The 21,171-nt window shown below is 35.7% G+C and overlaps 1 protein-coding gene across 2 annotated transcripts in view; it reads right to left on the bottom strand.

The window, feature by feature from the left end:
- Positions 1 to 20,957, bottom strand: part of LOC105222737 (acetylcholine receptor subunit alpha-like) — a 299,949-nt gene extending 278,992 nt beyond the window's left edge. The window contains exon 1 of one of the 2 annotated variants that reach the window (XM_049454479.1): positions 20,798 to 20,957. The gene's annotated coding sequence lies outside the window, so the exon portion shown is untranslated. Of the gene's footprint in view, positions 1 to 20,792 lie in introns of both variants that reach the window. The other variant, XM_049454478.1, reaches the window with a different exon arrangement.
- Positions 20,958 to 21,171: the final 214 nt, after the last annotated feature.

A 21,171-nucleotide genomic window follows, 5' to 3' on the forward strand; every position in this document is an offset into this window, starting at 1 on the left:
GAAATATAGATAAATAAAATTTAAAACGTTAGATGACCCACCCTATATAAGAAGTATAGTCTTCGATCAGAATCGTTAAAATTTATAAAAGAAAAAAGAATTTTTGATTGGTTTAAGGTTAAAAAAATACCAATAAACTGACAATCAAAATACCGTTGAACGAATTCCAAATTCTGTGAGCGAAAAAAATAATCACTGACTTTTTTAACTAACCCCGTAATATCGAGTGACATCCTGTTCGTTCCGTAGCATGGATATCAAGCTAAGTACAAAAAGGTCCGAAGTAAACGAATTAATTAGAAGAAGTAAGATATCAAAGCGTAACAATGACATGATTTGCACTACAAAACGCCTACAGTTAGTATTTAAAGCAATAACAAAACTAACAAGGTATACAAAACAAAAGCAAAAACTGCTTAGCAAATTTCATAAACTAATTATAAAAATGTCACTTTTATGTCCATTGAAATTTGTAATCACTGTACGAGTATACACTGTGGCGAGGTTAATGGGATATGATAAACTTGCGAAAGCGTCGTTAGCTGATGGCATAAGGAGAAGGGAATACACAAGTTCTGTAGGCTGTATGATGTGGTAAGAAAGTGGAGAAATCTTGTTTTATTTTGTTTTGTTTTGTTTTGTCACTGTGTTAAAGGAAATTAGTTTGAATGGCGGCTATTTTTATAAAAGAAAGCCTCCAAATAGTTCTAAGGGTCGTCAAAAGAGTAAGGGTTTTAAATTTCAGTGAATGAACGAGATAAAAAAATAATAAAACTCATCGTTTTTATTGGATTGAGCATGAGTTCATAGCTCGGCAGTTATTTATAAATTATAATCATAAAATTTATTTTTTCCAGAAAATAAAATGTTAAGCTGGCAGCAGTCGGTGAGGGGTTAATCTCAGTAAGAAATATCAACGTGAGTGCAGTATATATCGGCATCTTCCACTAAAACTACTTGAATGATATTATTTTACCACTTAATAGCTGGGTTTAGATATAGAGAACTGCTCTCACACAACAGCTGATTCTACATCACTGGAAGAGACATGGGCTTTTATTCCTCCAAGGACTATGAATTATTTGGTAAATGTTCGTGACTTGAGTTGAAATCGCATACGTATATAAAAAATTATGCACAGATCGAAACCGGATAATAGTCCGAAGGTATCACGTCTGGAGAGCACATCCCATTCAAGCCACAAAAGCTTTTGACAAGTCATCAAGCTTGTATGAGGTCTCGCATTATTCTAGTGGAACACTAAACCAATTCCACTGAACAATTCTGACCACTTCTGTTTAAGTGAATCACTCAATTTCTCCAGCTGATCACTATACATATACTTCAGAATTAGATTGATAGATGAAGAACGCACCATGACCTTAGGTCTATTGTGCCCTTACTTCAGAATTAATTGTGGTATTGTTGGACAAAAGCTCAAAATTAAAGATCCCATTGGAATCCAAAAAAATCCTTCGAAATTTAAGCTTTAAGTTTAGGCTGGTTATTGGATTCATGATCAATGCTTGTAATGCGACAAAGAAAATTTCGTTCGGTAAGAAGATAAGAAACCCCAGTAGTGTAGGGAACGGTTGAATAGTCTAACGGAACGTAAGCAAGTGCCAATGAACAGGCTGATGAGCTCGCCCGCTCCGAAGCATCCACTAACACGGCAGGACTTGAACACTTCATCGCGGTGGGTCCTCATACCATAAAGCTGATCCACAAGGAAGGAGGAGTAGGCAGAGAGATATTGACAACAACTTCAAAGCATGCACCATGCCATGTTGCTAATGGGGGTTTACAACCTCAGCAGGTTTAAATTTGCAATCAGTCTCCCTAGGGACAAACTCAGGCTGCTTGTCGCATTCTACTTTGGCCACTGTAAGCTGAAGTAGCACTTATATTGTATAATGTGGACCTAACTTCTTGTGCAAATTACCGGTTCTGCTAAGGAAACTGAAACTCCAGAACACCTGCTAATGGACTGCATAGTAGTCTGCAGATGTAGGATAAAGACCTTTGGATCCATGTTTCCAAATAGGGATCCCATCGCCTCACTTACGCCTAGCATCAATTATCAATATCACTGTGACTAGGTGGGTCGTCATGACTAAGGACAGAGCACTATAGACCTAGGGTCGCGGTGGAATCCTCATCTACTTATTATGAAATCCAGAACAAAGGAAACGAAACACACTAACAAAATTCACCACAGTTTTAGAAAAAATAGCCGCAACAACAACAAAAAAATGATAATAAATGAATTACAAAAAAGTTCCAGCATATAAATTGTGAGTTTATGGCTACTGAAGGAACGAGAGCAGAACCGGCACACCAGCAGACAATGCAAATGTACTGTAATTTACTCGTGTATTAGTATGCAAGTGAGCTAACGCGTAAAGCGGTAATGATTATGCCATGAACATGGAAAGTAGCAACAAATGAAAACGAAAAAGCAAACTTACCGAAAACAATGTAATGTCATCAGCATAAAGAAATGAAAATATCAGCGCACGTTTTCGCTCCAACGCCGAGAAAATTCATCAGCAGCATGGTATCTTGCCACTCTCGTTGGGGTTTTTTTAACGAAATACTAGTGATAATGGTAGTAAATGCAGATAGAGAATTACGGAAAATAAAATGAGACGGCTTTTTGAGAGCTTATGGGCTGGTACTCAGAAAGATGAACTTGATAAGGAATATTGTAAGAGAGCTTCAAAATAAGCATTCGAAAAGAGAAAGTCAGAAATAAAGATTTTTGTACTGATAAAGTAAATCACGAATGGAGTCCGAAGAGTTCAACTAACCACATGGACGACTATCATGTAGGGCTTTCAATAGCTGGGTTTTGACAATGCGATGTCAGTCTTTGAAGGAGTGTTACCGCAAAGTTTCTTATCCAAAATCAAGCTATGTATAAGTCGCGCTTTCATCTTTCTGACTCCAAAATAACCTCCTTGCTGAGATATATCTACAACTTCTTGCATAAAAATACACCAACGAGCGTCTTCTAACAAAGCACGATCTGTCTTGCTCACTTTAAACCTTAAAAGCTATAGTCATAGAATGGGTTTTGGTTCGAAAGATGAAGACAGAGGCCTCTGGCTATGCAGAGACCAGACCAAAAGAGCTACAGAGCAAAGTTCACAGAAGGCATTGAAGGTCATTCCAGCCGACGCATATAAGCAGTATATGAAACAATAAGAATGTCGAAATGCTTATATCAGCTCAAGAATAGCCTATTTTAAAGACAATAATGCAGATGTGTATTAAAATTCGCCAAAATAATTTGGTTTTTTTTCTCAGTCCGGGTCATTTTTGATCAGATGGTAATCAAATGTTCACATCAGGTAGTCATTTCACCGATATGGCTGGATAAATTCACATTGGGTGCGTTTATAATACAATTCCAGCAGCAAGCAAAAGTGGTCTTGCATTCTAAATACCAAATGGAAAAAGGGCCGAAACACCAATAAGGTCCGAAGTAACTAGCGAAATGGGAATGTTTCAAATAAAATTAGTTTATTGACTAATTATAAAAGTATTTTTTTTTTGTTTCATATAAAAAAGGTTTTATGGAAACGAATTCTGTGTGGAAAATGGAAAATATATGGCCGGGTTCGAAACACCAATCTGTAGGACGACAGATTTGTTTTTCAACAAATGTCTTTTGTGAAAGAATAGTGTTAGATGCATTAAAAAAGATTTGTTGAATTCTTTAACGGAGGCGTTGTCTAACTAAACACTAAGCCAAAACCTTTACCAGAAGATACATTTTATATCCAAGATTGAAGCTATGTTCTTATATCAGCTATTCTTAAGAAAATTAAGAGCCGAAGATCACTTCAACAATATCAATCATTAATGAAAGTTCTGCTGAAGAGTATACAAATACTCGTATTGGACTAAGAAAGGGATTGTCATCAGAGGAAACATCATAAAATTCTACTGAAGAGACAGAGAAAATCAAAATCCGATGTAACGAGCAAAAACTGCAAAAGTCATGACCAAAACGGTAGATCGGAAATACAAAGTTCCTACTAACACTCCATAGAGGTGGCGGCACAATCCTTCATAAATTGGCTGACATATCGAGAAGACTGCAGGAATTCGAAAAGAAAACCAGCGAAATCATGGATCATCTCTTGCGTACTTTTCCCGCATTGGCAAGATTACGCTGTAAGCATCTGGTGTCCTCACGGTAAGATACTCTGAAGGAGGTACCGATATTGAGGCCGCGGGGTCTATTAAAATCAGCGCAATCAAACGCAGGCATCCTAAAAGATGACTACACTTCATGGATCTAGCGACTGAACTCCATCTGGTATCGCAAAGGACCAAAACTGGTCTAACCAAACCTACTGAAGAGATTTTTTTTTATAGCACAAGTTTTTCTTTTCGGTTTGTTGCTCTCGAGAGGAAGTATTAGTATCTAGTTAGAAAGATTCTTTACTATCTACAATATACTTGTATATTTTTGAAGTGTAAAGTTTTGTTTAATATCTGTTATCTTCTGACTAAAAAATATATCTTTTAATATTTCTTAAAAACTTTTACGGACTGCTTTGAAAAAAAAAAAAAACAATTTCCTTGATTTCTATCTGTTTTTTACTACTCCAATAGAGTTGGCTACTCTGAGGCAATTATAAACGCTCCATACTAATGTCAAGAGTTTGATTTAGTTGAGATTTTTTTTTTTCATTTTTGTAAAAATACTCTGCATCTAATGGAAATGGAAATTAAAACCAAGATTGGACTTCTGGCGGGTCAAATGAAAGTCCAATAGAATACTGGAGTGTGCTTTTCGTCTCAAATTCGCCGTTTGCTTTGCTCTGCGCTGCCAATCTGCTTTCTCGCTTTGCTCACAATCTCTGTGACGCTATTTTTAATTTGCATGAATTTACTTGTTGTTATTGTTGTTTATCTACACTCATCGTATTGTAGCCGTTTGGAGATGGCGAAGTCTGAAATAATTAGTTCGCTTACTTTTCTTACGGAGCCTGAATTAAATTAAAACTATTTAGCTCATTATTTCGGCGCTCAAAGTACTGTAAAAGAATGGTGGAAATTTATTTTGTAGACACGAGAGAGTACTTTTGTTATGTGCCTTTGTGTCTTTCTAAGTATAATTAAAGGTGTTTGGAAGATATTTAATATTTTTTACTAAACAGTTATTTAATATTTGATTGTCGTTTAACTTTAATAAAAATTAAAATTAATTTTGAGCACTTATACGTTATAATGTTCCCAAATTAAGTTCTACTATTGAGTCAACCGGAAACGACTTTAAGACCAATAAATGTTATAAACCATTCACCAACTAATTTGCATAGTTCAAACTGCAGTTGTCTCTTTAAAGCGATAAAGTCGTAAACACGCTCCCACGCTGCCTTCTTAAACTTTGCCGCCATGTTTTCGCCCGCACTTGGCTTTACTCTTCTTCGCTTTTACTTGGTAATTTTATTTTTATTACTCTTTCGAGCAGTTTAGTTTCACAAAAGTCTTTATAGCCAAACATTAATTTCAAGTACATTTAAATAAAAAGATATCTAGTGAAGATTACATTTACAGTTGTGTTCATAATAATAGTACAATATATCCTTATTCATGCATCCTTCAATCAGTCTGCGGGTAATAGTGGTAACTACTGACTGTCTTTTTTTCATAAGAATTATGGGTGAAAAGGGACTTAAATAATGGAAAATTCGTCATGTCTCATACTATTCCACAGGATATAAATTTTTATGACGTAAATTAAGTAGGGTTGCCTGCCCTAAACATTACATAACAAAGATTAGCAATCAATTAGAACACTTAACCTCTCATAGACAAAGAAAAGCGTATCATAACTTAGCATAACTCAACTTAACTGAATTTCACTTAACCTAACTGAACTACACTTAATCTAACTTAACTTAACCCAACTTAACTTAACCGAACTCAACTTAACTTAACTTTACTAAACCTAACTGAACTTAACTTAATCTAACTTCACTTAACTTAACCCAACTCAACTCAACTTAACTTAACTTAACCTAACTTAACTTAACTTAACCTAACTAAACTTAACTTAACTTAGCTTAACTTAACTTAACTTAACTAAAAACTAACTTAACTTACTAAACCTTAACTTAACTAACTTTTTTAAAACTTAACTTAACCTAACTAAACTTAACTTAACTTAGCTTAACTCAACTTAACTGATTTTAACTTAGCCTAACTTAACTTAACTGAATTTCACTTAACCTAACTTAACTGAACTTAACTTTACCAAACTAAACTAAGCTCAACTTAACTTCGATGATTATACCTTTTTGGACTATAACTCACTACGAATTTCGTGAAAATATCTCGTCAAGTAGCGACGGTTTGGACATGAGCAGGTGAGGCACTATTTTGTGTATATACAAATAGACAGAGAGACGGATATTACAGATACGCAGCTCGTCATGCTGATCATTTATATATATAAAATTAAAAGGGTCTTCGTTTACTTCTAGGAAAACAGTAACATAAAATCACATAGATATATCCATAAGCAGAAAATCCCTCCAACACAGATAAAATCTCTTCATTTTTCCTTGTACAAAACCGACATAACTTCGGCTTAATTCCTGGAACTGAAATTCACCACACTTTCAATTACAGGTAAAAATCATTTCCTATGGCTGTGTTTGCTTTATGGTCGCTTGTCGGCTCAACCTGGCCAGCCATGCTTCGACTTGGCTAACGAATGCATTGTTAAATGTGGTGGCAAAAGGCTTTTTTGTTGGTTTTCAGGCAGGAAAATATATATATTTGGGTACGCACAAGTATACACACACAATGTGTGAATGTGAATGTACATATGTGTGTACATATGTATTCGCATGTGGCATACTTCTTGTTTTTAACCGTATGCATATATGCACATACGAATATGTTTTATATTTGGTTTCGGTTGTTAGCCAATGGCTTTGCTGGTCTGGCTTTCCTGTGGCTCCCGAGCTGTGTATTTCTGCATTTAATTAGTTTAATTCAAAGCCGACTGAAATTTTGTAGTGATATATGGGAACAAACGTACAGACATACAAATAACCCACATACTATTGCAGAAGTGTGTTTTTCGTATGCGAGTAACTCGGCCGAACCAGTGATTATCAATTAGAAACCAATATGGAAATAAGTCCTATACTTTTTCCACTTTTAAACTTAAACGAACTATTTTTTCAGCTGAGGAACACATTTTTTATTGAAAATGTAGTGTTATATGAAAGTTAAGCAAAACTTGTTTGTGCTAATTTGACATTGTTGCGAACACAACGTTCATTTGATGGCTTTTCTAAGCCTCTGAGCCTGGAAAGAGTTGTTAATACTTCTTCTAATCTAATTGTAGACCCAAAGTGTGGATGAAATATAGGTTGAAGAAGCTTTAAATTGTTTCAGATTGAAAAAGATAATATCACACATCCACTACTTCCATATTAAATGGTTACGTATACGCCACGTATACCCAATATGATTTTTGATAATGTGGAGTTGGAAAGTATTGAAAAACTAAACTATGGAGTTAGCTTCCAACATATGTATGTAATTACTTTTGGCTGATTCTTTCTATTTTTTGCTCACAGTTAGTATACCAGCTTATATATTTACTTAGATATACATACATGCTTTATATCATATTTAATATTTTTCAAATATATTTAATAGAACTAGTAATAGATATGCTTTCAGATATTCGTGTGTCTTTTTCAATTCCCGGAAAAACTCAATATATAGATATAATTTTGTTATTACTCAATTTATACCAGAAGATATCATGTACATATTTACTCTCATTGCTACGTGACTGCTTTCATCAGGTACACACTCCTACTATAATTCACTACAAACTACTTACTAGTTGAGCCTGATGTGAATAAACGTCTAATCTGAAAACTCATATTTGTATGAGTATGTTGTCGAGTATGTAGGAATACAGTCTACGAAACTAGTTCTTAAAGTTGCAATTACTATTGAATAACAAAGTTTGAGTTATTTATTCAAAATTATCTTTTTCAGGTACTGTAGATATGTCTAAAGGTAAACTATAAAACCAAGCAGTCGTAGATAGAGGAGGTTCTTCCTCACGACTAACGACTTTCAATCTCAAATTATGAGCAGGATTCCGTCATGAATGCGTAATAAAACATTTAAACATAGTTGCCTAACAGTTTGAAGATCAGATATAGTACAAAATGAGTTTGACAGGGATTGCAATGATAGAAAGCCTTACAGAATATCATCTGGTTCAATTTAATTTGAATTTACTGGTACAACCATGTTTTTTTTTTGATAGTGTGAAGTCTGATTTATAATTGAACAACGAGTTTTGCATTTTCAATGCTATCAACACTACGAAATCGTTGACAATGTTGAAAAGGTATTTTTGGGAGTATATTTTTTCTCGAACTCCAGTCTTTGAGTAGCACAAAGCATTTAGTGAGGGTTGTGAAGCCATCGAAAACTCGCCTCATGCGAGTCGTAGAGATAGCGGAGGTTCTCAACATTGCTAATGAATTGACTCAACAATTTTGACCGAAACCGAAATAACAAAAATTCGCTGAAGGCACTAATTGAGTGTCACAAATATATGGAAATTGGGTCGAAGGTTGGCATGCTTGTAATGTCAATTTTGGTACGTCATGTTTATAATAACTCTGTAGTACTAAGTAAGACCAAAAAAGGTAGAAAACTGGGCTACCTATTGTACTACGTTTTCGAATCATAACCGTAGCGTAACCAAAATATTTTTACATATGTTTCTAAGGGTCTTATTTATCGAGAACTCAAATATTTCATTGAAGAGACTCAATTCACTCATATTAATGCAAATACGAGTAGCTCCGAAAAAGTGAAGGAAATTAAGTTCGAAAATCGTCGAGTCCATTTTCGTGATATAATTAAGTCTTTAAATATATTTAATAAATCGGTTTAAGGTATTTTTACTGATCAAATTGGTTTTAAGCAAGCCGGGTAGAGTTCCTTTAGTAAAATATCGAAGTCCAAATATATTACTTAGTTAAAGACGTGAATTATGGCATCATAACTGCTCAATGTCTAACAACCGAAAGTACGAATAACGAAGGTAGGAATTAAATAACTTCTTCACAAATACTAGGACAAGAAGCACAAATTATGTGGGAACATCTAGAAGTGATATACATTTGTGTGCCCAAATGAATTATGAATCTCGATAAACTGACCTAACATTCCAGCTATTGACATACTTGTAGGCCAAATGGTAATGAAGACCTTTCAGGTTATCAACTAGCAGTGTTTGACTACGGATGGGCACCTATACCTATTTTTTACTATTAAATCGATAACAAAACTAATAACTTCGGATTGTACGCTGCAATCTAAAATAAGTCTCAGAATCTTCATGAATTTTTAACCTACTTTTTAAGATACAATTCTTAAAGACTTGGACGAGGGAGAAGGCCCGATGCTTGATAAAAATTATTAAAACTATGACGTCCGCGTGGCTAAAGAGTTCTCGGAGAGACACGATTTTGAAATTTCTAAACTAAATAGAGTTAAGAATATTGAAATATAACCAATTAGCATACTTCGAAGGAACGTATCAAGTTCAAATCAAATCACAAAGGCTCTATAAATTATAAATTTTGCCATCTCCATTACACTGTCCATCTGTTTGTCTGTATATATGAGTACTACTTCCTCAGATTTTGAAATTTTGCACACGTCTTTTTCTCAGCAAGAAGCTGATCATTTGTCGGAACGACCGATATCGGATCACTATAGCATATAGCTGCCATACAAACTGAACGATGAGAATCAAGTGCTTGTATGATGAACGTTTTCATTTGACGAAATATCTTCACTAATCCTCACATTGAAATTCATGGAAATGAAAATGATTATCTACAAACCATCAATTTATCGCATTTTGACCGAACATTTCCAACATTCGACGCTTGTGACCGATTATTTGACCAAAATGTTAACCATTAACCACTCCCCGTATTCGCCTGATATGGCACCGTATATGGCACCGTGCGACTTTTTCTTTTTCGGAAAAATGCATTTGCTTATGAAAGGAAAGCCTTATACAGACGTAGATGCCATTAAGAAGGCTAGCACCGCTTACTGGCGGCCATACCGACCAACGAACTAAAACAATCGTTCGACATGCTTTTGGATCATGCAAAAAACTGTATTGAAGCAGAAGGAGACTATTTTGAATAAAATAAATTAATTTTGCCGAACAACCCATTTGTTCTGCTTTTTTAAAGTCCTGTTTACTTTGGAACGCACATAGGTCCCATACAAACTGAGTAATCAGAGTTTTTGCGAATCATATTATAACTTCTGTGCAACCGAAGTCAAAGTTTTTCTTGTTTAGTATAAAGTAGAATGGGTATCACATTATGACACCCAATATTCCTTTAACTCCTATACAAAAAAAAAAAACAGTAAAACTCTCTACTGGGTATACAAACGCGTTCAAAACGTGTTGCTTTTGCGTACTTGCAAATTTATTTGTTTATGTGTGTGTGTGCGTGTACAATGTACATAAATATCCACTACTTTGTTTGCATTCACACATTGCACGACGCGCTCTAACTACTTACACACACACATACGCACATAGTCATTTGGCAAACAAACTAACGCAACGCACAGCATTTTAATCAGCCTACGCCTGCGCCTGAATTATTTTTACGTTTTGCGTTTCAGTTGAAAATGAATGAATCTGGAAATGCCTGAGGCGCTCGTGGCAATTTATTTATTTACTTGCCTCATTTTGGTGTGTGTGTGTGTGGGTGTGTGTTCGCTGTGTTCTCAGTTGTGCTAATAAAATGGCTTTTAGTTATTTTGACTCTTTTCATTAAAGAAAAATTGCTGCTGCCGAAAAGGAAAACACGCAATTTGTGCATATAACAACTAATATTGCAGTGGATAAACAGCCAACGGGCATTTCATTGTGTTTTGTGCAGTCATTTGAATGTGTTTGTAAGTTGTGCTGGATTGTGCTTTGGCACAGCGAGATTTATGTGGTGTGGCATGCGGCTATATAGAAACGTATGGTGGAAATAAAAATTTAAAACTTTATTATAAATAGGTATTGGTACAAAAACAATTGAGGCAGCGGAAATGTTTTTTTTTTTTTTCAATAAAATAGAATTAAATTAAATTTTAAACTTTCTCACGTCCTTGTCATACAAAATTTGTCATAAACATATCTTTTTATAATTCTATGGCCAGTCAGGATATTAATTCGGTGTCAATTAAATATATTCTTACTCGTGTATAAAATAATGGGTAGAGTAAAGATTTATTTGATGAGTTTTGAAATAACTGATGGTGATCTTATTGTGATATTGGAGTGGGTGTTTTTTATTTTCCAAGTAGATTTTGTTTTACTAACGATTTTTATGTTGGGTAGTCGGAAAAGTCTTTACGTATTTCGCTCGCTTTCGTTCTGGAAGTTTCGATGTGAAAGATGCACCACGCTCTGGTCGACCTATCGTTGACTAGGAAGTCAAATGGCAGCTATGACCTAGGAACCGTCATCATCAACGGTTTTGACCATTTAAAAAGGGCTGCCTACAGAAGGAAGCTAGATGTGGATCAAATACGACAATAATGCGAGAAAAAGATCATGGTCCAAAAGTGTTGAAGCTCAACAAAGCCAGGATTGACACCTCGAAAGATTAGGCTGAGTGTTTGGTGGGATTGGAAACGAAGCATCCACTATTATCTGCTCCAGCCTGATCTAACGATTGATTCTACATTTTACTGTCAAGAACAGTTAAGATTGAAGCAAGCAATCGAAAAAATCGGTCACAATGGATCAATATAAAGGGTTTCGTCTTCCATCAGGACAACGCTAGACCACACACATCTTTGATGGCTCAGCAAAAACTGGTAGAGCTTAGCGGGGAAGTTTTGATGCATCCACCATATAGCCCTGATCTTACACCATCAGACTACCATTTGTTTCGGTCAATGTAGAATTCCCTTAATGGAGAAAAGTGGGCTTCAAGAGAAGACTTTTTCGACTACCCAATAGTTTCAGTTTTTGTTCTTAACAAGAGGTTTCACCTTTAATATGTCTTACAGATTAACAGATAAAAAGTCAGCCATAGGTACTGGGTTTCATATATTTGCTTAAAAAGTTATCTTCCGATTCCAAAGACTTTCATAGTGAAACGACACACCTTAACTTAAGCACCATTTACGCAGATTTGTATTTCAATTAAGACATTGGCAACCCGATTAATACGAGTATACCGTAAGGTGAGAAAAAGGTATGAAATTAAAAATTGTAATTTGTGAGAAGTGGTCATGGTTGTAGGCCAATTTTGCCCATTTTCACAATAGAACATAATAATGTCAGAGTAATGTTTAGCAACAAATATAGTTAAAATTAGCTTAGTATTTTCTGAGATATGGGATTTCCCTAAAGATATACTTGTGATAAACCTGCATCTTCATTAAATACGAAATGTTCCGCGCTGCAAAAAAGTTGTAAATATTTATTTCATATAGTACACCAGGTCGTATGAGCAACACAGAATGTATAAATCACTTATACGGGAAGAATGCTCAGGTCATTTGATGTAGCACTTTAATTGCGTATAACTTTTATGAAAAATTCTTTACAAAATATAATATTTTTATGAAAAAGACCTCTTTTGTAGAGTTAAACATTTATGCTAGAATATATTTTTTCGATGCTTCAGGTTTTCTTCTGTAATGCCAATTAAGTTGTATGCCCATTTATAGGATTTTTTATACAGGCTGCAATGAAGCGATTCCGTATCAATTTTTTAGCATTTAACATCTCTGTCGTATTTACTTATTGTGTTATCATAATTTTAGTAGTTTGCATTAAAACCGTCATGTAGAAGAGCGGCCATGATTTGTATTCGATTTCATCCATTTTCAGTATAAAAGAGGGAACTTAAAAGGTCTTGATCCCAGTTAGTTTGGTTGCTGCTCAGATATGTATACATAACTCCATGTACCGTTTAGTTTTACAAGTTACAAAAAACAACAAAAATATAATACTCAATATTGCGAGGACATACCTAAATACGAATTCAATTGCAAACCTTCATAAAAGTTCAACTGAAGAGTCCCCGTTTCTGACACATATATGGCGCTACTAGAAATAAGTAACTATGATTTTTAACTAGCACCTTCGAAGACGTTCGTATAAATCTGACAGCTGCCGGATAATTAGTTTGTGAATAATATTGAAAACTTAAGGTCAACATAGTAATAGGCCTACTGAGCTTACTATACACAACATCATCACCCATCTTGAGACCCAGCATTCATTATTGGATAATATTTGTTCGAATTGACACGCACAGCATGCAGTGAAGAAAATATAGCAATCGTAACTGAGAGTGTACACGAAAACCGTAGAGAGATGATTCGGCGTCGTTCGCAGCTTTTCGGGCTGACGTGCATTTTACGTCGAGATCTTAAATTGAAAGGGGACAAAATATAGCTTGTGAAAGAACTGAACCACCCTACCTTCCCAGCGACTATTTGCTGCCTGAAACTGAAGCTCGTGATCTCGAAAACTCGATTCCTTCAACAGAAATGTTATGGCTAGAATATTACAAAATCATTTACTAAAAAAGTTGAAATTCCTATAATTAAAAAAAAACGATGTTTCCAAATTTCTCAATTGACTTCTGTGCATACTTTCATGCAGATTTGGACGCTTTTTTTATTTTTTTCTAGGACAACGTCGCGGACGCTTCAAAAAAACATCAAAGAGACATCTCATAAGTTGATTATTATAGGCAAGCTACCAAATTAACAGCTTGAGATTCAAACTTGATAAATACTTATTAGTTCTGCAAAAAAAATAATGTAAATTGTGACAAAAAAGCATCCGGAAATTTTAAATAAATTCACCGTGAAAGTAAATATTGATGAATAATTAAATATTTTGCGTTTTATTTACAATTCCCGGGGACTTTTTGTCCAAATGTATGACTTACGATTAAATTTTGAGAGGTTCACACAAATCCATTCTATATTTTAATTAAAAAAAAATTATAATTAAAAAATTGAAGTGCGTTCTAAGATACACTATCCAAAAACAAATATATAAATTTCACTTAACTTTTAAATTTTCGCGCCAATTTTGCATAGGTGGCAACCTTGCAACCCAAACTTAAACCAAACTCAGTCTTTACAATTTTCTTTGGAAAATGTTTCAATAGAAGCAACGAGCACATAACATAAAATCTTACGCTCACAAACATAAGTAGAATGTATGTGCCATTTGTGTGACTTTGTAAGATTGCATGCATGCAGATTGCTTACAATTTATTCAGCAACAAGCGTAGACCGTGCAGCCGAACAAGCAAGAATAAATTAGCTATAAAATTAACTTTTATTACCACGTACCAAAAACAATGTCAGAGTGAACACAAAGCAATGTAAATATTTGCCAACGAAGCACAACAGCACAAGAGTACAACAGAGCGTATGAGCAACATTGGCAGACATGCAACTGCTGCATATACTATTTGTATATTATGTATTTGTGCTATATATTTATATAAGCTGCAAGGGGTAATTTAAGAAGTTAAAGAAAATCACAACAAATCACCATATTAAAGAAAGCACTAGTTGCAACATGCAACATGCAATATGCAACACGTACTAAACATAGCAGTACATGCAATTACCCAGCCGAGCGTTCGTAGGGCGGCGGAACGACGCAAGCGATGGCCAAATGAACAAGCAACTGACAGGCAAGCGAAGACAAGGCAACTGGCGATGCCACCAGCAACAGTGCAGAGTTGTCTTGCTGCACCAACTGATTGGCCGTGCTCGTTGGTTGCAGGGCAGCGCTTTACATTGTAAATGTATGTGTGTGTCTGCACGCTTGTCAGCGCTGTACCAAATGTGAGGACATGACATGTAAAACATGCAGCGGAGAGTCGATAGCTGGGCCAGCTTTGCCATTGAACGAAAAGGAAAGTAGCCAGCGGCGGCCAGCTTCGTGGCAACAACAACATCATCAACGTATGAGCGAGCAATTGAGATAAAACGGAAACGTTTCGTATGGCGGCTGGACTTGGCTGAAAACTGTCATTTGTGCACACAACAATAACAACAACGCTGCACAATTTACTTAACGAGCTCGGAAATGTCGCTTTCTATTTCAGTTATTGCTTTGGGGAATAGGCTCAGATTTTGTCGAGTTTTATTTTATGTGGTATATCGAAATAAATAACTTAGATTTTCGAGACATTATGTACTAATTAAATTTTAGGATATTCTGTAATAATTATGTATTTTAGGAGTTATTTGCGTTGATAACTGCGAACAGGCAATTTTCTGGATTATATATTTGCTGTTTAGTTTGCGTAATAACAAAATCGGGGTAGTTTTTATATAGAGGCTCTTCGACAGGAACTTTAACAAAGAAAACGGAGATTTTCGGAGGGTTGTGTGGTGGCCTAAGGCGATGGTTACCTCTTAAGAATTTGTTTACTTGAATCTATCTTCATTTCAAGTATATATAACATATCTGAATCGGTCTATTATAGAGTTATCTAAATAGAAGATAGAAAATATGTTCAGATCTGTTTCTAAAGCAAAATCTGACAGTACTGTGTGGGCGTTTTAGTATACACCTTGATATATGGTAAGTAAAAATTTAGGACAAAACTTCCACAAAAATCTTGAACATCGTTGAATCTATATGTCGAGGAATAAACCTTGATTGAGAATGCAAAGGCCGCAATATTTGGATTACAATACAAATTCGGCTTCTGAGACCGGTCTCTCTTTCAATGTAGAATATAATTTTGGCGAATTAATCTTAAGGATCTCAGTATTGGTCGTAACTAAGAAATAAGATAATGGTTTTTAAAACCTCACGTATTGAGGACATCTTCTAGTCTAGAATTTGAAAAAAAAATATATTTTTCGACAGTTAAGATACTCAAAAATATCTCTATAAAATAATTTTTCAAAAATTTTCCGAAGTAGCAAAAGAAAGAGACCGTGAGTACGTACAGCTTGGCAAGCTGGTCGACAGGCACAATGCTCGAAAACTCTACAAAAGGTTGCGGTTGAAGGTTTCAAGACGAGAGCATACTTCTGCGGAACCTCCAGTGGTGATAAACTGACTGATGTCCAGAGCATACCAAAATTATGGAGGGAACATTTCTATAGCCTGCTGAATGGCAGTGAAAGCATTGCACAAGAAAATGATGAGCCCGATTCTCCATCTGAAGAACAACAAAGCGGCGGGAGCCGATGGATTTTAGGCCGAACTATTCAAATACGGCGGCGAAGAACTCATAAGGAGCATGTATCAGCTTCTTTGAAGAATATGGTCGGATAAAAGCATGCCCGATGACAGGAATTTTAGTGTTCTGTCTAATCCACAATAAGGGGATTGAACGTATTGTGTGAGAGATTAAAGCCCATCGTCAACAAACTGATTGGACCTTATCAGTGTGGCTTTAGGCCTGGAAATCAACAACTGACCACATATTCATCATGCGCCAAATCTTGGTAAAGACCCGAGAAAAGAGAATCGACCCAGACCACCTCTTCGTCGTCGCTGCTTTTGACAGCACGAAAAGGAGCTGACTTTATGGCGCGATGTCTGAATTTGATATTCCCGAAGAACTAATACGGCTGTGTAAACTGACGTTTAGCACTACCAAAAGCTCTGTCAGGATTGGAAAGAATCTCTCCGAACCATTCGATACCAAATGACGAGCTGTATCAGATATACGAAGACATTGACAAAGTTCAGCGATATAAAGACAGCGACTACGACATGTCGTCCGAAGCAGAGGGAAGCAAAGGAAGAAGAAGACCTCCACTCCAATGGAAAGACCAAGCGGAGAAGGACCTGGCTTCGCTTGGATTCTCGAATTGAGAGATTTTTGAAAGTATTCGACGCAGTACCCGCCGAGGGAAGCAGACCAAGTGGAGAAGGACTTGGAATCTCCAACTGGGAACTATTTGAGTTCTCTCGATGAAAATTACAGAACATATTTCACTCATAACAATATATCTTTGGGAGAAAACCGGCTGACTTTTTGCGGTACCGTAATGAAACCCCGGCAACAGCCTTTTAGTATGTGGTATGATAATATTTAACAGATAAAATCCAAAAGGTGCGTAAAGTCACTCTTAGTAAAAATAACCACTTCGACGAAGTAAATAAACCTGCAGTCGCCCACTATTTCTATTCACCTCTCTCATGGTACAATTTTGCTTCTCCAACCATTATTCGCCCACTTGCGGCACTGCCACAATTACATTTCGTACCCATGCAACAGTGTCACTCAAGCGCGAATGCTGCTTGCCCCAAATCCGACTAGGCATTGTTGACTCTTCATCGTCCATTTTCTCCGCACACATCACATTTGATCACAACAAGTCTTGCCTGCCTGCCTGCGCGCCTATATTGCGCATTTTACACTCGTCGTCTTTACAAAAGCGGAGCGCTTCGGCCCGTTCATTTGCTGCCTGCCGCTTAATGCCACTTAACTTGGCCATAATTTTGTGGCCATTTGAGTTTGACCTCTGCTGGCTTGCTTATTTATGCTCCTACGGAATTGTTGCAAACTTACTGCGCTGTGGTTGCTCTTGTTGTTGTTGTATATTTACGGTTCCTCATTTTTATTTGCGGGCTTTCACTTTCGATTGTTCATTTGCGCTTAAATAAAACAAACAAAGCGCACACTTTTGTTGTATCTTTTAAAAGTGTTTTTTTTTTTGTATATTGTTTTTCTTTTTGGGAACTAGAACCGCAAATAAGCAAAACAAAGGCCATTCTTCCAGCGACCGACCACTCGCCCACAGGCCAAGCAGCAGAGCGAAGCCAAACACAGCCCGGTCGGCGGAGATTGGATTGGGTAAATGCTGACTATTGTTTACTGTTGCGCTGTATGTGTGATTGTTTTTGTTGTAGATGTAGTTGATGTTTCTGCTGTTGGTCGTGCGGGCGCAGTTGATGTTTATGACGACATTGGTAATGATAATGAGCAGCAGCATCGAGCATCGAGTATCGAGGCGAATGAGCACAATAATAAAGCTTGTGAGTGAAGGTGGCTCACACAGTGATGCCACACTTTATACGCGCACTTTTGTTGCAATTGGTTTCGTAACAAATTGTGTGTGGGTTTGCCTTTTTAATTCGGTTTTTTGTTCTCTTCTTCTCTTCTCTGCTCTGCTTGTGAAAATATTGTATTGCCGCCACATTTTCGTTTTGGTTATGGCTTCCTCCATTCGTTGCGCTTTCTCGATTTTTTTTTCTGAATTATTGGACAGTTGCTTTTTCGCTTTTGTTATCTGCCATTTTATTTATTCTTTTCGACTTGCTACTTGCTGCATTGTTGCATTGTTTCGCACATTGTTTGCCGTTATTGTTGACTATTGACACTGCTGCACTTGACGTTGCTGCCACTGCTGGCGATTCTGTTGTTGCCACAACTGACCTTTTCCAGGCCACTTCATGCTTACATGTAAGCAGTTCCCCCTTGCAGCACCCTGCTCGCCTGGCAGCCATTCATTATTGACTTCTGCTTTGTCTGCTGCAGGGTCGTCGTATTTTAATTGCTCAACTGCGTAACCATCATTAGCAGTTGGCCTTTTTTTCTACTTGATTTCGCCTCATTATTAGCTGTTGCCTTTTAAGTTGCCACATTTATTTTGATTTAGTAAATTTAAAACATAAAATGTGGCAAGAATGACTGCGTGATTTTTCAAGCTAAAGTAACCTAATAGTCTGCCTTTTGTAAATGATTATTTTTCAAGAAAAAATTAAGAGAAAATTTTTTGTTTCGTTATAAAACTCTGCTAGAAAAGACTACAACCACCAAGGTGGTATGTGTCTTTACTAAATAGCAAATGCGCCTAATGGTAGGTAAAGTTTTATCTACAACTTTTTTAAACTTCATAATCAGACATTCCCTACAATTTGACTACCGTTAAAGCTGTTAAATTATGTGAAAAAAAGCTAAAATCGCTTTATATGAGAATGAAGCATTCATTTACATTTTCGTTGACTCTATTTAACTTATCCCATTTTTCGAAAGGCCTTGCTGGAGTTACACATATGATCAGTGAATATTCCAGCGACTCCTAGTATAAAAGCCTTCAAAAACTGCCTTCACCCATACAACTTCTACATTTTTTTGTTGCTCAATCATCCTTCGAAAGATTTTATATATAGAAAATCAGTTTATATATAACTAACCTATAGGTAATACTAATATCTAACGAATAAAAGTATAATAAATACCAAATACTATTTGGTAGGGCAAGTAAATTTTTCTTTATTATAATTATTTTCTATTAACAATTAAGAAGATCACCTAAAAGTGGGCTAGTTGTCTCGACATGACGCCGTAAATTGTAATAAAATAAGTAAGGAAGGGTCCAAGGGACGAGTGTAACTTTTTATACTCTTTAACGATACTCGTAGATGCGATATAATCGAAAGTTTGAAAATTATTATTTTATATATGTGAGAAGTGGTGAACCGATTTTACCTATATTTTGGCACAAGTTGTAATCCGATTTCGACAATTTAAAAATTTGTTGTATGGAAAGTAGACGTGGTTGCAATCCCATTTATCACATTTTCACAGCGTGTGATAGGAATGGCTCGGTAACCACACATTTCTAACTGAAATTTGTTAAGTAGTTCCTGAAATATAGAATTTTACCTAAAACAGGGCATTGTCAATTCATTGACCAATTGTTACACCTTCTCCGGTAAAGCCCTTCCTTGCCATCTTGGTTGTACAGTTTAATGCTTGTGGCTCATTTATTCAGTGAAATATCGCACTCTTAGTCATTTTCAACTTTTCTGTTATATAGGGAGTGGGCGTGATTATTATCTGACTTTACCCCTTTCCACAGTACGTGCAGAAATGCTTAAAGAACTTTGTCTCAGTAAGCTTTGTCAGTCAGCTTCCGTAGTTTGGACGTTTAACGAGGGCGGGGAACAAACACTTTAGTAAGATGTTTCTCCCACAGTGCCTCTCTCACGGGATGGGTTCTTTGCTACATATTGGACTATAGCAGAGTTATTACAAAATCACTACGATGAGTGAAGTTATTCAACAAGAAGTTGCATTGAACTTTTTGGCCGGTATCAAACGTTCAGAATGTTGGAAAATGCCTTCGGTGATAATTGCTTGTCATGAGCAAGTGTTTTTGTTTGGTACAAATTATTCAAAGAGTGTCGAGAACGTTTTGACGACAAACCATGTCCAGAACGGCCATCAACTCATAATCAACACATCAATAAAATAAGGTAATTGATGCTTGAGAATCGACGACTAACAATTAGAGATCATTTGGGTCTAAGAAAAGTTTCAAAATCACAAATTTTTTTCGAAAAGCAATATCACGTTAACGTCTGAATATTTTGAAGGAGGCGATATTGATATTGAAGAATAAATCAAAAATTTTTTAAATTATGAACAAAGCCTTACTATTTTTCTTAAGTTTTAGGGGAAAAAATGAGTGGTTCTAGTCGATTTGCGATATTTTGTCAAAGAGCATATTTAAAACACAATAAATAGATTAGGTGCAGTTTGTCATTTAATTTTTGAGACATGATATTGTATCTGAAGGAAGGCCATGCCACGCACACGTGGTCATTCCCACTTGGTAAGGGATAATTTTTATTTTATGTTTAACAAAATGTTTGATTTTCGACAAAACGAGAATTTGTGAAATTATGAAAAATTTTAAAATAAACTTTGAATAGTTAATTCACTTACCTTACTATGAAAAATGCTGCCATAGCTCCTCAGCTAAAAACGTCTGCATTGAATTCATTGACACACAAATTTTAATTTTTTAATTATTTCCACTTGAAAAAATATGTTTATCATTTATTTTACGAACACTTTGCGCACTTAATTATTTATTATTAAAAATTTGGTTTAATTTATTTTAGAAATTAATTTTTTTTTATTTTTTTTTTTTTAATTACTTCATTAATTTTGTGCTAATTATATTTTGCTATTACAAGAATTTACTTTTCTTTTATATTTTTATTATTATTATTGTGACAGCTGTTACAAATAAATTATTTTCGTTATATAATTATAGTATAAAACCGCATTTAAGCAGTAATTAATATAAATTTGCGCCATA

The sequence above is a fragment of the Bactrocera dorsalis genome, chromosome 4, assembly GCF_023373825.1.
Source record: "Bactrocera dorsalis isolate Fly_Bdor chromosome 4, ASM2337382v1, whole genome shotgun sequence".
In the NCBI taxonomy this organism is placed as follows: Eukaryota; Metazoa; Arthropoda; class Insecta; order Diptera; family Tephritidae; genus Bactrocera; species Bactrocera dorsalis.